Genomic DNA, 19,561 nt, shown 5'->3' with positions numbered 1-19,561 from the left:
CAGCTCCATGGACCTTACAATACACTTGGCAGCGTCGGGTAGTGTGTTGGGAAGCAAGGTAGTCCCGTCCGGGCCCAAAGTGCTGTATCGCATCAGTGCGTCGTTGTCGTTGGCAGCTCTGCGAAAAGTGACGCGCAAACCACCCTTCCACATGATCTCCTTGTAGTCCGAGAAGAAACCGGGCAGTAGACGCATGGGAAACAGTACTGTGTGACTTTGAGTTTTGATTTTTGTACCTGCTTCGAATCCCCCTGACTGGTAGTATGCTGCATCGGTCTTGGAGAGTTTCAGTGTTCCCACGGCAGTCGAGGTAATCCCGGGGTAGTCAACCCTATCGATGACGGTGCCGTGCTTTCTAACTTCCACCTGCGAGAATAGGTACGGCACAAAATTCTCACAACGTTGCAACGTTTAGAAAGTCGTTAATTTTGTTTCTGTATTTTCCGTCGTTGGGTTTCCTCGTCATGTCGATCGTCGCGAATCCGAAATCGTCACTGTTCCAGCAAGAAGAGTAGCGTTCCGAAAATTGATTGATCAACAGGTTGTTGAGTTTAGTTCGAGAAAGACGAGGTTTTCGGATTGTACCCAACCATAGAACTCAACGAGGGCGTGGTTTGGAAAATCGGAAAATCGAAAGTCACGTTCGAGAGTGACAACGTGAAAGTCAATTTGGGTGAGAAAAACAGCTAGAACAGGTATCCCGGCACGGTTGGACTGTGGGAACCCATCACCAAAAAAGCAGCCAAGAAATTACACAGACGAAGATTACCAAAGTTACAAGGAAATTTTGATCATGACGGATGCCTTGTACCAAAACAACGACGCTACGCAGAATCGCGTCAAATCTAGCAGCGGCGAAAAATACAAGAACCTCATCAAGCCGATATGGAACCAGGTCAAAACAGGCAGCGGCGTCAAACTCTACAACAACCTGCCCAAAGAGTTTGTGTGGGTTGACGACGTGCGCAAGCTCATAGACAGGTTGTTGCTTATTGCAGGAGAGGAGAATGCAGGCAACAGCAACTTTCGCAACGAGAAGGTAGGAATTGTGGACATGGTTAGCTCCAAGCTTACCAACTTCATTGTGAATGACGACAAAGACATAGGGTACCTCATCAAAATCATCAACACCCTACCTCCGAAATTTTGGAACGTGGTCGAAGGTCGAGGTCTCGTGAACGACATCATCAACAAGCTACCCTTCAAGATGCACTTGCCAGGTTACCAGTACCGCGGCCCCGGTACCAAACTCGAACAGCGACTAAAGAGAGGCGACAAGAGTGTGAATCCCCTGGATGCTGCATGCAAGGATCACGATATTGCCTACAATACCAATACCGATCTCGATGTACGTCATGATGCTGACAGAAAGTTAGAGCACGCAGCTTTCGGGAGACTCGTCAGCAGAGACGTCTCGCTGGGCGAACGGGTCGCCGCATTAGGTACGACCATCGCCATGAACACAAAACAAAAAAAATTGGGGTGGGGTCTATAAATAACAACCTACCCGAACTGCTCTGTAAAAAAATGATCAAGATATGATCACCAAATCCTCTGACGGCATCCCAGGGAGTCACAAGCAGACAGGTATTATCGCTACGTTCAAACCAAACTCTGAGTTCATGGAGCCAATTATCTACACACCCTCCCCACCGATATACTTTCCTGTATCTCGTAATCGCATAGACAACATAGAATTAGCAGTGACAAACAAGAAGGGGGAGGTAGTTGATTTTGCAGGAGCCGCGACCACTGCCGTCGTGGAGATTAACATATAATAAATAGCCATCATGGAACAAATCGAAAGTTACGAGTTGCAGTCCTTCCCTCCCAACCGTCGCACGTTTGCCAACCTTAACGAAACGAATCGAGAGATAGAATACGATGTGGACGTCGGGGATGGATTCATTCACCCTCACAGAGCTGATTTATACGTCAAGTTTGATGTGGTGAAGAGAGACAGCGGCGAAGCGTTTCTTGCCAACGCAAACCTAAGACTCGTAGATAATTTTGTGCCGTACCTATTCTCGCAGGTGGAAGTTAGAAAGCACGGCACCGTCATCGATAGGGTTGACTACCCCGGGATTACCTCGACTGCCGTGGGAACACTGAAACTCTCCAAGACCGATGCAGCATACTACCAGTCAGGGGGATTCGAAGCAGGTACAAAAATCAAAACTCAAAGTCACACAGTACTGTTTCCCATGCGTCTACTGCCCGGTTTCTTCTCGGACTACAAGGAGATCATGTGGAAGGGTGGTTTGCGCGTCACTTTTCGCAGAGCTGCCAACGACAACGACGCACTGATGCGATACAGCACTTTGGGCCCGGACGGGACTACCTTGCTTCCCAACACACTACCCGACGCTGCCAAGTGTATTGTAAGGTCCATGGAGCTGCGCGTGCCAGTGGTAGAATACGAATCAAACTATGCTCTCAAGTACAAAGCCGACATCCTGAAGAATCGTCAAGTGTCCATTCAGTTTTATGGCTACCAGTGTGTGCAAAAACCTGCTTCCGGCAATCATTTCGAATTTGACGTAACCACGCAATTCAACAACATTCGGTACGACATGCCCGAGTTTGCAGCCGTACTCTTCCAGACAGGAAGGGGTAACAATCAGGAGAAAAATTCAAGCCAGTTCGACAACTGCAAGATTAAGAACATTTACCTCAAAAATGGCAGGAACGAAGTTTTCCCACGTGAGAACTACAACCTAAACATCGCAGAAGAGGACTACCTGAAACTGTACGAGGCGTACACAGCTTACAAACGAGTGACTTCCGGTAACGTGGACGTGTACTACAATCCAAACGAGTTCATAGCTCGCAGACCCATGTTCGTCATCAACACATCTAAAAGAAAGCAGGTGGTTGTTAACGATCGCACCAACATCAAGATTGTGTGCGAGTTCCACGATGCCTTGCCTGCCGACACTCTGTGTAGCGTCATCCTCATCGCGGAGAAAACTTTTGTGTATGATGTCAGGAACGAGCGAGTAACCGAACAGTTTTAAAAAAATATATATATATACTGACCAAAGGTCGTTTGTTAACCTGCAACGCTGTGTCCAGGATGTACTGCAAGAAGTGGAGGTTGATAATAAAACATCTTCTTACAATATATATACACACTGCCTGTCAACACCTTGTTTTGTGGTCAATCTGAAAATATAATAAAATTAAATCATGCTTGAGCGCGCAAAGGAACTTCCCCTTTGGCCATGCACATGCCCCTTAACTTGCCCCGTAGGACACGTTCTGTTCTCTTACGAGAATTAATATAGGTTGTCATAGAACCCTCCAATTCATGACTTAGCAAAAAATCTGTTTGGTGATTCATCACGTACACCTATACGTGAGTAAAAGTATGAATAGAACCTATGTTCGGAAATCCAAAATAGCGACCGGAAGTGGCGTTATCTTGGAAACGGTAAGACTTAGCAAGAATCTGTTTGCGGATTCGTCATGTACACCTATATGTGAGAAAAAGTATGAATAGAACCTATGCTCGGAAATTCAAAATGGCGACCGGAAGTGGGGTTATCTTGGAAACGGTAAGACTTAGGAGAAATCTGTTTGCTGATTCATCACGTACACCTATACGTGAGTAAAAATATGAATAGAACCTATGTTCGGAAATCCAAAATGGCGACCGGAAGTGGCGTTATCTTGGAAACGGTAAGACTTAGGAGAAATCTGTTTGCGGATTCATCACGTACGCCTATATGTGAGAAAAAGTATGAATAGAACCTATGCTCGGAAATCCAAAATGGCGACCGGAAGTGGCGTTATCTTGGAAACGGTAAGACTTAGGAGAAATCTGTTTGCGGATTCATCACGTACGCCTATATGTGAGAAAAAGTATGAATAGAACCTATGCTCGGAAATCGAAAATAGCGACCGGAAATAGGGTTATCTTGGAAACGGCAAGACTTAGAAAAAATATGTTTGCTGATTCATCATGTACGCCTATACGTAAGTAAAAGTATGAATAGAATCTATGTTCGGAAATCGAAAATAGCGACCGGAAGTGGGGTTATCTTGGAAACGGTAAGACTTAGAAAAAATATGTTTGCTGATTCATCATGTACGCCTATACGCGAGTAAAATATGAATAGAACCTATGTTCGGAAATTTGAACGAAGCAAACAGAGAGATCGAATACAACGTGGACGTAGGGGACGGGTTCGTTCATCCTCACAGAGCAGACCTCTACCTTGAATTCGACGTAGTGAAGAAGAAAAGCGGAGACGCGTTCCCCGCAGTAGCAAATTTGATACTCGTAGACAACTTCGTGCCTCACCTGTTCTCGCAGGTGGAGGTGAGGAAACACAACACCGTCATCGACAGAATAGATTATCCAGGCATCACGTCGACGGCAGTGGGAACTTTGAAATTATCCAAAACAGACGCAGTATACTATCAGGCGGGAGGATTCGAAGCCGGGACCAAAATATCGACGAGAAGTCACACGGTGCTCTTTCCCATGCGTCTGCTGCCTGGTTTCTTCTCGGACTACAAGAAGATCATGTGGAAGGGAGGACTGAGAATCACGTTTCAAAAAGCTGCCAACGACAACGACGCACTAATACAATACACCAACTTGAACGCCGACGGCACGCCGATAACCAACACTTTACCCAAAGCGACAAAATGCGTCATCCGAAGCATGGAATTGAGAATACCGGTGGTGGAATACGAAACAAACTACACCCTCAAATACAAAACAGAGATCTTGAAAAGTCCGCAGGTGCCAATTCACTTTCACGGTTACCAGTGCGTGCAGAAGATGGCGTCAGGAAGTCACATGGAATTCGACGTGACGACGCAGTTCAACAACATACAGTTCGACATGCTAGATTTCGTCGTAGTGCTTTTTCAGACCGGGCGCGATAAGAATCAGGAAAAAAATTCCAGCAAGTTCGGTTAGGTTAGGTTAGGTTAGGTTAGGTTAGGTTAGGTTACACACACACGCACACACATACTGTGTTGCCATCCACCCATCTCTCTCTCTTTTACGGCAGTGCGTGTTTGTTGCCGGCTCTCCTTGCCCAGTGTGTGTATGTTACGCCAGTATATAAATTGGCAAGCAAGTTCGGCTAGGTTAGGTTAGGTTAGGTTAGGTTAGGTTAGATTACACACACACATGTACGCACATACTGTGTTGCCATCCACCCATCTCTCTCTCTTTTACGGCAGTGCGTGTTTGTTGCCGGCTTTCCTTGCCCAGTGTGTGTATGTTACGCCAGTATATAAATTGGCTAAGCCTCAAAAAAAATAATAGCTTTTGCTAAGTAAGAAGAAAAAAAAACTGTAGGTAGGTATTGGCAGCACTATCAGTTGTTTAACTCTTCCCCCCTCTCTTTTTTTTCTCTCTTTTTTGTAAAAAGCCATGGCAAAAATACCAGTAGGTTGGCAACCTTGCTTTATGCACTGTAAGGCAAGCCTCAAGCAAGATTGTCAGCTCCTTGCTTTAGGTTAGGTTAGACCAAGAAAAAAAAAGCTGTAGGTAGGTATTGGCAGCTGCCGGTTGTTTAACTCTTCCCTCTCTCTCTCCCCTCTCTCTTTTTTTTTTGTAAAAAACTATAGCAAAATACCTGTAGGTTGGCAATCTTGCTTTATGCACTGTAAGGCAAGCCTCAAGCGAGGTTGCCAGCTTCTTGCTTTAGGTTAGGTTAGACAAAAAAAACCTTGGTGATTTTTTCGAGTACACGCGCGCGCGTGTGTATGTGTATGTGTGTGTGTGTGTGTGTGTGTATGTATGTGTGTGTGGCACATCGTTTCCCCGAGAGAGGTTTACAAAAATCACAATATACAAACATTGCCAGAGTTAAAAAATTACAATATGGCGCATTCGCTCATTACTGTTGCCAGCCGTAGGTCTCTCTCCATCTTACAGCAACATTGGCATCTCTATATTTTTTTTAGTTGTAAGTAAATTGCCAACACACTCTAGTTAATAATGCTACATATTATACACACACACGCACACACATACTATGTGTGTAGGTTGGCAAAAATTGCTTTATGCACTGTAAGGCAAGCCCCAAGCAAAATTGCCAGCTCCTTGCTTTAGGTTAGGTTAGACAAAAAAAAAAGCTGTAGGTGGGCTGTCGGTTGTTTAACTCTTCCCTCTCTCTCTCTTTTCTTTTTTTTGTAAAAAGCCATGGCAAAAATACCAGTAGGTTGGCAACCTTGCTTTATGCACTGTAAGGCAAGTCTTAAGCAAGATTGCCAGCTCCTTGCTTTAGGTTAGGTTAGGTTAGGTTAGGTTAGGTTAGGTTAGGGTGGGTTAGGTTAGGTTAGGTTAGGTTAGGTTAGGGTGGGTTAGGTTAGGTTAGGTTAGGTCAGGTTACGTTAGGTTAGGTTAGGTTAGGTTAGGTTAGGGTGGGTGTTGGCAGCTGTCGGTTGTTTAACTCTTCCCTCTCTCTCTCTCTCTCTCCTCTCTCTTTTTTTTTGTAAAAAGCCATGGCAAAAATACCAGTAGGTTGGCAACCTTGCTTTATGCACTGTAAGGCAAGCCTCAAGCAAGGTTGCCAGCTCCTTGCTTTAGGTTAGGTTAGACAAAAAAAACCTTGGTGATTTTTTTCGAGTAAAATATTGGCAACACTGCGAGAAAATAGAGCTTATGCCTTACAAGAGCAAACTATTAAGAAGCCTCAAGCAAGATTGCCAGCTCCTTGCTTTAGGTTAGGTTAGACCAAGAAAAAAAAGCTGTAGGTAGGCTGTCGGTTGTTTAACTCTTCCCTCTCTCTCTCTCTCTCCTCTCTCTTTTTTTTTGTAAAAAGCCATGGCAAAAACACCAGGAGGTTGGCAACCTTGCTTTATGCACTGTAAAACAAGCCTCAAGCACGGTTGCCAGCTCCTTGCTTTAGGTTACGTTAGACCAAAAACCTTGGTGATTTTTTTTTCGAGTGAAATGTTGGTAATACTGTATCCGAAAATAGGAGGGGGGGTTTATGCCTTACAAGAGCAAACCATTAAAGCAAGCCCCACCAAGCTTTACTTTCGGGTGTAGTGTTCGCAACACTGCGAGAAAAAAGTTGCCAGCTTCTTGCTTTAGGTTAGGTTACCCCAAAAACCTTGGTGATTTTTTCAAGTGAGGAGCTGGCAACACTGCAAGAAAAAGGTTGCCAGCTCCTTGTTTTAGGTTAGGTTAGACCAAAAACCTTGGTGATTTTTTCGAGTGAGGAGCTGGCAACACTGCCAGAAAATAAGGCCATGCCTTACGAGAGAAATCCATTAAGGCAAGCTCCTCACTTCAGCTCCTCACAAGAGGACGTTCAACCCGGGCACCTGCACTACTCGCATGTGGTGTGAGAGAGGGGGTTAAAGAAAGGAAAGAGAGAGCAAACTTATAACGCCTGGATTTAAAGGGGTTTCAGTGGTTACAACCCCCAGTCTTCATTTACAAAGGGTCGAGCTTTGAAAAGAGCCGGAAAATGAAAAATATATTTGAAAGGTGGTAAATATATTTAAATATTATTTTTTTAAATTCTATAAAAGTATCAAATTAACTAACAATTTGACATAACTTTTTTCTAAAAATTATAATTGAAATTGTATATCTAAATGTAATATATAGATAAATCAGGCACAAAGAAAATAACTGTATTTTGTATCTCCAGTAATATAAATCAACACACCTGGTAACGTCGAAATATCCAAAGTACTTTCACAAGTACCTTAAATCTCTCGCCATTTGTGAACATCCAAGCTTTCATTTTTAAATTCACATTTTTATTTTAAGAAAGTAGACCCATATATCCATATTCACAATATTTCCAAAACCTCGTGGAAGAGAAGTTCTTACACTGAAAAGATTTTTTTCAAAGATAAGGAATTCCTTCTTTTTACATGCTATGAATAAAATAATTTATAATAAATAGGCATTGTGCATAATCACAGTCAAGGAAAAATAACAAACAAATATATCACCTTCAAGTCACTCTCATTTTAGGAGATATGTGTTCTAATTTGGAATGTATTAACATTTTGTAGACTGTGCCACCTAGTTGTCATTTTTGCAAAATACTTGTGATTGATTTTCTTGTTTTTTATTCTTCTGAACACAAACAGTTTGATAATATGAAAAGCTAAAGAACAAATAATACATCAACAAACAAAGTTGAATATTTAAACTCGACTAAGTACGAGGTTAAGTCTGTAAGTAGGTCACAAACGTTTACTTAAAAAATACTAAGTGAGATACTAACTTGAAAACCGGTTATTCTTTTCAACATAATCTCCACCAACATTGATACGCTTATCCCATTTCTTTATCAGTGACCCAAAATCTGTTGTTGTCCCGGGTTCGATACCCGGTGGAGGCAGATAGTGGTTTGGATCCCACTTTAAACTGTAGATCCAATCCCGATTAGCCTTACTGTGCATAAAGTGGACTTAAAACACAAAGTCAATATATCAATCAATCAAACCCACTTTAAACTGTAGGTCCAGTCTCGATTAGCCTTACTGTGCATAAAGTGGACTTAAGACACCAAATCAATCAACCAAAATCTGTTGCGTTAAAGTCTTTGGATATGTCCCAGTCACAATTGGACAAGTTCTACATCTTCATCATTCGCGAAACATTCCCTTAGAAATAAAAGCCCAACACACATATTTCTGCCGTGCGATGCGCGACACAACTCAAGAAGCAGTGTTGCTAATGGAGCAGATAGAAAAATCGCTGCAGTGCGCCGAGAGAATTCAGGTCTATCTAACGTTGAGTTTTAAACATCATGCATTATACCAGGACTAGGATTAATATGTACAAACAAGTGGCTTTGTATGTAGCTACATACATATGGACTAAAAATTCGCAAAATATGGACTAACACATACGTAAAATTACCAAAAATGCTGCAAAGAAGACTTCTTCATACGATTCCTTATTTGAGTGATTTCAAACAACATAAACACTTTATTATTTTAAATTGCATTAATGCACTGGTGGCGTTCGAACTGTTCACTCCCAAAACCCGTCTACACTGGTACGGAACTGCAACGACAGATAATACACGACCGACACTACCATTGCTTTGAGAACGAATAACATGCGAACGTGTTAAACCGCGACAATTGGACCAGAACACTCCTCCTCAAGCTGTATTATTGCCTCTCTGTGATCGGCGACAGTCGGTTGCCTTTGTTGTACATTTACAAACGATGTCGGCTTCCACAACAATAACAAGTTCATATACTGCCACTAGACGATAACCTGCGCGGCTTTTTTTTATTGTTATTGCTATGAACTTGTTACCCATCAAAGCATGGCAATTTTACCACAGAATACAATATGCATCGCATTAAGCATCAAAAATGACAGCCTCCTCTATGCAATATTTACAAGAACACGTGCCGGAGCCAAGAGTTGAAATGCTCATGGAGCCACATAATTTATTTATTTTGAACAATTCCAAAATTATGAAATATGAACAATTTGTGAATTTCCCGAGCTTGGCTATGCAAGGTTTTTGATTTTAACTTTGACAGAACTGGAGGCATTATGGAATTTAACGTTCATGCACAACAGCACGCTGCTCTTCTAACGTACACTCCTCGAGCACGGTCGTCATTTTTAAACTGAGCTGCCCATTCTTTCGTCTACTATCTAGTGACTGCGAAGTGAATATTATGATGCTGGATTATGCTGCCACCTATTGACACTTTTAGAAACTAGATACTACTATTTACTTACTTAGACCTATTTACTGTCTCCCCCTCGTAGAATGCACAACAGCGAGCAGCGTTATCAAATTTTTTATTTGTAGTACAGACGCACGATTACATGGTTTGATTTGTGCTGCAATTTTTCTGAGTTGATTTCATTACGGATGCCAGCATGGAAATAAAATATCAACACTCTTCACGTGCATAAATGAAATTTCTCTCACGCCCCAACTTACGCGCAATATGCAGCTCGACTGGTGGAAATCATTGTAAATTAAACGCTCTGGTGGAAAATGCAGCCAATGTACACTTTGGTGCAGGCAAACAGGACCATTTCAGATCGTATCTCCTGCGATACAGGCCGGCTGCCACGGTCACCTAAAGCGATTGGGGACAATTTATTATGCTGATAATACTTGCTTACGCAATGTGAACCCCCCCCCCCCCGTTCCTCTCGTAAACTCATATACGCTGAGCACGTGGTGTACACGTTCCACAATAAAGTTGGAAAACGTGTTCATTTTCCAGCTTACATCATTATAAAAATTTTAAATTGAATTAATGGTTTTCAAATTTGCAAATAACGACATGGGCGTCTTCTTGGTAGCTGTGTAAACTCTGTGTTGTATCAAAAAATGGCGTTTCTTTTTTTTTAAGATAGCACGTTAAAGTATAGTTTTATTCCTAATTAACACTCCGTGGGGGAGTGGTTGGCCGGGGATGTTCTTCGTGAATGCCCCAACATCAATTTCATCATACCTTCACTAATCCTCATCGTGGCGATTAGTCAAAAGTGGTATAAAAGCGATGATAAATAAATGAAATCTATTCACATAGCTTGGCGTTGTTACTACCGTGCGTCCATTTCGATCTTCAGCCGAGAGATCGGGAGAAGCGTGGCGGGCGGCGCTGACGGAGATGCCGACATTTGCGGCCTGTAATGCCCGCTTATTTTTATGGACATATGCAGACATTTATATAAATATTGCAAAACGAGCACTAACCTGTGTTATAAGAGTACGGTTTTAATTTTAGTAGCTTTGTAGCTGTATGTGCCGATGATTTTGGCACGCCCACCTCTTGTGAAACACGGCGTAGAGGTTTGTTTGGAGAACGTTCTAACGCTGCACCAATATCATCGAGTTTTGCTTCGGTTATAATCCGTCGTTTTTGCTTAGGTGTTTTAAAATTTAACGATCCAGTTTCTCGTAATTTAAGTACAAGATGTCTAACCGTATCTCTATGTGGAGTTGAAACGCCTGGGAATTTCTGTACAAACTGCCTACACACGTCTCGACACGAGTCTGTTTTCACGTACGTGTCATACATAAAACATCTTTGTTCTAACGTGAACCTTGCGGCTGGCATTCCAATCGTCTCACTGACACAACACACATACACACTGCAATAACACAAACAAGTAACCAAGAATAAGACTCTTGCGCACAGTACGAAATTAACACGCTCTTGGTTTACATTGCTCGCCACTATCTTCACAACTCTGTCTTCATCTAGTCGCGAAGGAACAAAAAAACTCGAGCTCGGATATTTCGGATTGCAAGGAAGCTCACGAAAACCATTCACTTTTAACGGTTTCGTCTGCAGCGTAATCTTGATACAGTGTTGCACATTCGAAACCTCCAAACGATTCCCATCGTCACAAAACTCTTTCAAGGATATAAACTTAATCAGGACGTTACTGGTGAAAACTATGATTAAAATGCTTTATTATCTGTGGCTCTTAACATCGTTTCTAAAGCGTATTTATTTGTGCATATAAGAGCAGAACTTGGATGAATTACAGAAGAACTTTTGCGTGTTATAACACAGGTTAGTGCTCGTTTTGCAATATTTATATAAATGTCTGCATATGTCCATAAAAATAAGCGGGCATTACAGGCCGCAAATGTCGGCATCTCCGTCAGCGCCGCCCGCCACGCTTCTCCCGATCTCTCGGCTGAAGATCGAAATGGACGCACGGTATTTATTAGACGCAGGGTGAACCTTGGAGCTGCTTATAAAGCGGCATTGTAGGCGGGGTTGTTAAAGGGACAAGCACCCATAAATTCTAAAGGTTTCTATTGGGTTCCGCTGTAGAACCGAAACCTTTTTTCTCGCAGAATTTAAATTCGGTCCAAGTTGCGTATTGTTTCATTGGAAAAAGGTTCCTGTACCGTATTTAAATTGATCTGGTAATAATGTTTCTGGATCGAATTGAAATACAGACAAAAGGTTCTTTACGTTTCAGAATCCATTTACGCTTGCTAATTTTCTCTCCTGGACCGGAATTGAATTTATTTAAAATTCCTGAACCTTTAACAACCCTGATTGTAGGGGAAAATCTCACCTGAGAACCCAGCCCCGTAATTAGATATTTTGGTGCCCTACGCAGGATTGTGGTTTGGAGCCGCCCACGCACCGATATTTATGTGCGTCCTTAGATATTTTCTTCTCATGCCATGATTTGTGATATTAACATTCTCCAAATTCATTAAAAAATAATTTGGCTTATTTGTATTTAAAGATTCGTAGTTAAAAGGTAAAAAAAAAAAAGGTAAAGTGTTCCCCTGTGCATAGCACCACGCCATGAAGGCGTATAGGGGGTGTGAGGGTAACGCCACACACTTTCTTGATCCGGTCGTGAGTGGGGGTGATGTGATCAGCATCACGCCCCTGACCGCCTTTACCCCCCAGGGTTTCCCCCAGGTACCCATGTTATTCGACGCTGGGTGGGCGCCGGGGCCGCTTCCACCGTTAGAAAAGTTCCCGGATTTGAACCGGCCGGGGATCGAACCCGGGACCTTGAGCATGGTAGTCAGACGCGTTACCGACTGAGCCACCGTGGCCACTGATTCGTAGTTAGCATTTCTGATTTTTTTAAAAGAAGAAAGTCTTAGTAGACTAGCCAAGATGCAAAAAACTTTAAAAATAACTTTTACCCGCATGGAATGTTAATAACAGGTATGTATGCTAAATCAATCAGTCATAGGTATGACAGAAAAACTAGGGTGGATGTCACCAAAAATTTGACCTTAAAGGTCATTTCAAGGTCATATTCTGACCCTAAAAGGTCAAATTTCAAAGTCATCCAAATATGTTCGTGTAATATATCAAACGAAAAGTATGGACGATATAAACTGTTTGGTGATATTTTTAGAGATAAATTGAGAGTATTTGAAAATAAGATCCTTACGAAAATATTTGGACCTAAAAGAGATGAGGAGACAGGTGAGTGGGGAAGGCTACATAATTTAGAACTACATAATTTGTATTCATGTCCAGATATTATTAGAATAATTAAAGCAACAAGACTTAGGTGGGCAGGCCATGTGGCACGAATGGGAGAGGAAAGAGGAGTTTACAGGATTCTTGTTGGGAAACCTGATGGTAAGAGACCTGTAGGAAGACCAAGACGAAGATGGAGGGACAACGTTGAGGTTGACCTAAAGGAAATCGGTAGGGATGGAAAAGAGTATATAGATCTTGCTCAAGATAGAGACAGATGGAAGGCCTGTGTTGATACAGCTATGAACCTTCGAGTTTACGAAGGCTAGAGAGTTAGTTAGTTAGATATTTTTAGGTCAGAATAATGTCAGAAGTAGCCCTTGTGGGGCAAAGGTAATCACGTTAAATTAGTGTAAATGGAGTCCTACAGTAAATGATCTTTAAGGTAAAAAATGTTGATGGCATCCACCCTAGTTTTTCTGTCAGACCTATGACTGGTTGATTTAGCATGGATGCCTGTCATAAACCTTAACTGGTGTGGTACGGGTCAAAACGCTGGCGAGCGTGAATTTCAGTTTCTAAAGTTTATGAGTTTTTCCTAGTAGAGGGCTTCGGTTCTCAGTAGCAAAAATTTGGCCAACGATTGTGACGCTGTGCGTCAGGCAAACGGAACATCTGCCCCTCCAGAATGGAAAGGAAGACCAAAGAATCTTGTAAGAAGTGAAAACGACCTGTGTGTGGCAAATGTACTGTGAGATTTTGTATATACCCAAGTTAAGTGATGCAGAGAAAATAACTTTGTATGAATGTCAGTGATTTTATTGATGTTTGTTTTCTTAATTCCATCTACTGAAAATTATCTTGAACATTGGCGAGTTCAGCAAATATATCAGTTAACATTCCATGCGGGTAAAAGTCACAATTCTGCTCTTTGGCTGGCCTACTATTAAGAATATTTCAATTAAGGCTTATGGTCTGAAGAACATCTTTCAGAACGTACTATTACTACTGCTCAGGGGAAACAGAAAATTCCAGCAGTGTTTTAACAGAATATACGAGTAAGCCTAAAAGTGGCGGAGTGGTTAGCACATCGCGATACGACGCCAGGGGTCCCGGGTTCGAATCCTGGCCTTGGCATGGATATTTGTGAGTGTCCATTCATCAATTTCATCATATCATCACTCATCCCCATCTTCGTAAATTAGCCAAAAGTGGCACAAAAGGCGAGATAAAATAAAGCAAATCAAATCACAAAAAAGCATATTTTCCTTCTCCCCTTACGTCTGCCAAGTGTAAAATTCTCCGTCGCATACTCTGATGTTGTTGTCTTGAAGAAAATGCTTTGCATGGCGTCTAGCCTACACGTCACTACGGACCTGATGCATCTAGGGATTCCAACCCAGGTCTCCAGCGTGTCAGTCAGGCGCCCGACAGACTGGACAACAGCTGTTATAAGCAGCTATATATATATATATATGGCCTTTCAATTTACTACATAGTACATAGACTGACAAACTATAAGGTAACATACTCAATGCCTTTCACGGTCAAGCGGCAGCCAGCTCGCCGGGCAGGTGGGAGCTCGTCTGCCGGCATTTAGATCAACAGTTGTACGCTGAACTTGGCAATGGACGAGTCAGTGCTTCAGTATCCAGATAGCTGGTGTCTAGTTTGCACGTTTTTGTGAAGTGTAAGGTGTTAACAAGTGTTTTAGATTGTTTTGTTTTAGTTTACGTATTACTGCTGCTTTTCTGCGGTTTAATAATGCCACGCTATCCGTACAATTTGAAACAACGCATTTTTATGTACTCTTTAAGTCATTACGAATTCTTGTAGGGAAAGGAAGTTATAAGGCGTTTCGCAGCAGAATTCTCAGATGGTCCTGTTCCACACAGAGACAGTGTTAGAAAACTTGTGAACAAATTTAGGGGAACGGGGTTTGTTCTTGAGGAGAAAGCAGATGCCGTTAGAGCGCGATTTGAACATAATCCTAAAATATCCCCCCGGCGCCTTGCACAACAAAGAGGCATTTTTAAATCGTCTGCGTGGCGAGCTAGCGAGGTTTTAAACCTGAAGCCATACATTAGAAGAATTGAAAGAAAATAACAAGAGAGAAATTGAAGCAATTTCGGAAGAAAACTGATACGTGTTAGTGAAAATTTGCTAAAAATGCACCTTAAATGTTTGGATGCAGGAGAAAATTTCCAACGCCTCTTGTAACAACGTACGTGTTTATCCTAATTGTAACTCTCCATGTAATTGTACGAGCTTCTTTCATTACATAGCTAGCATTTTAAGTTACGCGGATGTTGCATCCAGTTTGCCGGCAAACGAGTTTTCGCTGCCAGGTGCGCTTGCCGCCGCTCCGTGGACGATTTGACCGTGAAAGACACTGTTTGGTTTGAATTTGTGTTTTAAGTCCACTTTGTGCACAGTAAGGCTAATCGGGACTGGACCTACAGTTTAAAGTGGAATCCGAACCACTATGTGCCTCCACCGGGTATCGAACCCGGGACCCCTTGATTACAAGGCAACGACGCTACCGCTGCGCCATCGGGGAGGCCATGAAACACACTGTACTACAAGCTGAGAGAATAGGCGTTGTCGACGTCATCAGTGTTCCAAAGGCAACAGAACCCGTTGCGGTAGCACTGACACACAACTCCATGCAGGTAAAACAGCGGCAGCGAAAAATCAGGCGAAGTGAGGCTGGCTTGGTGGCACAGTTGATTCAGTGCCATTTTGGGCAATATGTATCGTTTGAATGTTGTTATATTGAAATTGACTTTAACAAACTATTTCACTTATGATCACAATATGATGGATTAAACAAGGACATGCACAAAACATTGTATGTAAATTGAGGACTAAAAGTGGTAAACGTTGTAAGTGCCAAAAGCGAAAGTGTTGGGAAATCGCATCGTTCGCACATCAGCCCTTAAAAACGTGCACACTAGTGACCTCTTTACACACCCTTTGAACTACTTAGAGGGCTTCACGTTTACCACATTATAAAGCATGGCACATTTCACAGTTTAACGTGGAAAAGGGTGTTTGAATTATTGTGGCACTTACAGCGTTTACCAATTTTAGTCTTCAATTACTTGTTATTAATGAATGTAAAATGCAGTTTTCATTGTGTGTGTCTTGATTGGTTAAATTTGTTTATTTTACTTCACTTTTCTGTCACTTTTGACTAATCGCGAAGAGGGGGATTAGTGATGATATGATGAAATTTATGATGGAACACTCACGAAGGACAACCATGCGCACGCTGGGACTCGAAAACGGGACCCTTGGCTTCGTAGCGCGCTCTGCTAAATCATTTCCACAGAGGTATTAGTATGAAGTTCTGTAATAAAAGATGATTTTAAAAAAAAATGGTTAAGAAATGGCAGCATGTGCCAGAGATCCGGGTTCGAGACCTTGTCGAGCCATTATTTCTACTCTGTAGTTTCTAGAGTGGCATAAAAGAATCACAAATCGTATAACAATATCAGCCTGAACAATGACAAAGCGTGGTTATGGCTTTCATGAAGCCATCTTTCAGCCTAACTACATATGACTGAACTTCCAAAGGGAAATAGGGCGCAAAACCTTGGGATGGCATGTTGGCATGCTATTCCCTCCTGTCTTTCAACCGATATCCTCGTCAGAGAGAGATGGGGAGGGGGGTGTTATCCTCCAAAGAGAGCTCGCAGGAAGTCGATGCTCGTCCCGAAGTTAAAAGCACGTCATGTCTGCGAAAACATTGTTGCGTCAGTCCGCTATCCATCTTCATCTAGACTCGCAGGGCCAGTGTGCCTGACAGACTCTAGGCGGGAACCTCCCGCCTGTGTTTTTCGTCTGAGGCAGACGGTTTTCTGCCGAGGGGAACATAGAGAGAAGGATTTCGAGCTCCAGGTGAAGAAAAGAAGGGGAAAATCCACCTGTATCTTCAGAGGCGAGATAATAGGAGGAAACAAAGACGGTAGAGCTGTGAAGTCTATATTAGGCGGCGTTGTAGAGTTTCGGGATCCTTCACGAATCCTCTTCCGCGAAGCGACTTTTTTGTAGGACCAGCCGGTGCAGGGCCAAGTACAGTTAAAGTAACGGGTGCGGTTATTTTGTTAAATAATAGGCGTAAAAAGTTTAAACAGAATACTGCATGGAACCACTATCCCACGCTCGAGCGTTTACAAGGTTTATCATTTTAATGTGAAAATATTCGTAGAAACATATTCGTTCTGGCAGTTTCAGCCCACAATCATGTTTCATTCTCATGTATCGCTGTATTGGTAACATAGGCTAACTACATTTTAACATGGAGATGATGACTATGTCCACTTAAGTTTCAAATTTCACTGCGTCTTTCAACTCACGATTCATATCTGAGGGTCCAGGAAAGGTATTATTTCTACGCAATCCTTGTAGGTATGCCTAGTATTTAACCTCAGTTGTGACATATTTTGATGATTTTTTTATGGATTTTATTGCGTTCGACGATGTTCTAGCCCTATTTTTTGCTCAATCTCATTTTGGAGCCTCATCTTTGTAGGTATGCTATGATCTTACGGGATATAACTTAACCTATTCACTTTTTTAGAGCCTTTTACGGGTTAAAATAACCTACAAAGTGTAGAACTGGTTGTTTCTACGCAACCCTTGTAGGTGGACCTGGTATTTAACCTCACTTGTGACATATTTTGATGATTTTGATGTTTTTTGTTGATTTTATACCATTTGACGATGTTCTAGTCCTATTTTTTGCTCAATCTTATTTTTGTAGGTGGTGGACCCTCAACGTAAAAGCCTACGATGTATTTGGGTGGTTTTTTGTAGGTGGGGTGGGTCCTCAGCGTAAACGGCTACGATGTATTTTTTATGATGTGTGAGCCCCCCCCCCCCCTTTCACGATGTATGTCAGGTTCAATTCCCCCACTACTACTTTTGGAGGGTGGGAGGGGCTCGCAGTGTTGCCAAACTACTCCACAAAAATTTCACCACATGATATTTCACAGGCGAAGCTAACCTACAAATAGAAGTTGGCACTACTCAGTATTGCCACAATTTCTATAGGATAGTGATTTTTTTTTATGTGTGAAGAATGTTTTGGATCTAAGGTCAGTGTAATTTTTATAGAATTATCCAATTTTTTTTGTATTTAAAACTGTTCAGTCACTCTTTCATTCTTGACATCATACACAAAAGTTTTCTCTGCAATAAGGATGACGCTGCACAGTGTGTTCGCAGGCAGAGCATCGTGGAACTCACAGACAATCTTGATGTTGGTGCGATCGTTAACAACCACCTGCTTTCTCTTCGATGTGTTAATGACGAACATGGGTCTGCCAGCTATGAACTCATTGGGGTTGTAGTACACGTCCACGTTGCCGGAGGTCACTCTCTTGTAAGCTGTGTAAGCCTCGTACAGTTTCAGGTAGTCGTTGTTTGCAATGTTCAGGTTGTAGTTCTCACGCGGGAATATCTCGTTCCTGCCATTTTTGAGGTAGATGTTTTTGATCTTGCAATTGTCGAACTGGCTCGAATCTTTTTCTTGGATGTTGTCGTCCCCCGTCTGGAAGAGCACGACCACAAACTCTGGCATATCGTACCGAATACTGTTAAACTGTGTAGTCACGTCAAATTCAAAATGGTTGCCGGAAGCAGGTTTCTGCACGCACTGGTAACCGTAAAATTGGATGGGTACTTGTGGATTCTTCAAAATGTCTGCTTTGTACTTGAGAGCGTAGTTAGTTTCGTATTCCACTACGGGCATGCGCAGCTCCATGGACTGGATGATGCACTTGGCAGGATCGGGTAGTGTGTTACGAATTGCTGAACCGTCTGCACTCAAGATGCTGTAACGCATCAGCGCATTGTTGCCGTTGGCGCTTCTGCGAAAAGTGACGCGCAAACCACCCTTCCACATAATCTCTGTGTAGTCGGAGAAGAAGCCTGGAAGCAGGCGCATGGGAAACAGTACCGTGTGACTTTGAGTTTTGATTTTTGTACCTGCTTCGAATCCACCTGCCTGGTAGTATGCTGCATCGGTTTTGGAGAGTTTCAGTGTTCCCACAGCTGTAGAGGTAATCCCGGGGTAGTCAACCCTATCGATGACGGTGCCATGCTTTCTAACTTCCACCTGCGAGAATAAGTACGGCACAAAATTATCTACGAGTCTTAAATTTGCATTGGCAAGGAATGCTTCGCCGTTGTCTCTCTTCACAACATCAAACTTGATATACAAATCGGCTCTGTGAGGGTGAATGAATCCGTCCCCGACGTCCTTTTTCTCCATAGCCAGGATGTGGCGTTTCTGCTCTTCCAACTCGGCTTTATTCTTTTTTGAATCGATGACGGTCTTGGCAATGGCGGCGCTGCCTCCTACCAAGCTGCCAACAGCGCCCAATGCTGCCAAGATAGCCGGGATGCTGAATATGAAACCTCCAGTCTTCTGCTGCTGCTTTCGCGAACCTTGTAACCTCCTCAACTGAGGAATGCTAAGCAGCAATTTCATTCCATGACCTTTTGCCAGAGAGGAATGTTTCTTCTCGCGCTGCTTTTTGGTGAGCAATCCATCAAGAGCTCCGAGAGACTTGAGGTTTGCGTAAGGTATTTGGTAAACGACACCTTTGGGTTTCATGGTGATAGTATGTTATTTATATATATCGTGAAA

Source organism: Lepisma saccharinum, chromosome 19 (assembly GCF_977018435.1).
Source record: "Lepisma saccharinum chromosome 19, izLepSacc3.1, whole genome shotgun sequence".
Classification (NCBI taxonomy): domain Eukaryota; kingdom Metazoa; phylum Arthropoda; class Insecta; order Zygentoma; family Lepismatidae; genus Lepisma; species Lepisma saccharinum.
This window is presented reverse-complemented; position numbering follows the sequence as displayed.